Source organism: Trichechus manatus, unplaced genomic scaffold (genome assembly GCF_000243295.1).
Source record: "Trichechus manatus latirostris isolate Lorelei unplaced genomic scaffold, TriManLat1.0 scaffold00022, whole genome shotgun sequence".
Classification (NCBI taxonomy): domain Eukaryota; kingdom Metazoa; phylum Chordata; class Mammalia; order Sirenia; family Trichechidae; genus Trichechus; species Trichechus manatus.
Genome location: NW_004443958.1, coordinates 3,890,206 through 3,891,232, shown reverse-complemented (window position 1 = coordinate 3,891,232; position 1,027 = coordinate 3,890,206).

Sequence of the window (1,027 nt, the reverse complement as noted above, 5' to 3'; positions counted from 1 at the left end):
TACTATAATTGTTAATATTATTTTTATTAGGTTGAGGAAACTGAGAGCACTTGATCTTTTTAGCTTCCTTTATCTCAGACCATAGAAGATAAAGCAATAATAATTTTGGGAATTAAGGTTCTAAAACATAGGTATGCGGGTCACAATTATCTGGGCAGTAAAGAAATAGAAGGTTGGTGAGAAACATGAAATCTGTAAATATGAATACATGTGTGTATAGGTATAAGAAATTGATTTGCACACTAACCAGATCCACGCATATTCCCCCTTGGCTATAGCAATTACAGAGTTGTTTCCTGTAGTTTAGCTCAAAAACCCAACTGCATAACTTAATTTCTTGCTTTATCTGTGCCTTAATTTGTAAAATGGAGTTAATAATATCTAACTACAGGATATTATGTGGATACTGCTCCACGATATTAAAGAAGGACATATCTTATCACCATTTTGAAAGATTCAGCCAACAAATATCAATTGATGAGTGATTCTGTGCAAGACATTTTGCTAGCCGCTAAAATAAATAAGATGTTAACCCTGGAAAAACTTACACTTTGGAAAGTACTTGACATGGGTACACAAATAAATATGATGCAAAGCAAAAAAGGTAAATGCATAAAGGGGTACAAATAAAATGTCATGGAATTCAGGAAGTTCCAGCAAAATGGCACTCTAGGCAGAAGCACCAAGTCCCTCCACAGCAAAGATCCGAAAAACTAAGCCGAACAGAGAATACAACAATCCTGAAACCCTAAAACACCGAATGAAGAGATAAAGAACTCAGCCAAGAACCAAAGGGAGTGAGAAAACTGACAGAGAACAGACAGCGAGGAGAGATTCATACAGAGGTCCCCTACCAGCTAATGCAGCGCGGAACCACCATCTTGGACTCCTATCGGAGATCAGCAAACGGTACGAGAGAGCAGCCTCACGGAGCATCCAGCGGGAGACAAAACAACCGGTAATTTGCGGTGTGCGTTTTCCCACCCCCCACCCCTCTTCGCCCCGGCTCGGCCTCCTCTGCTTCCCG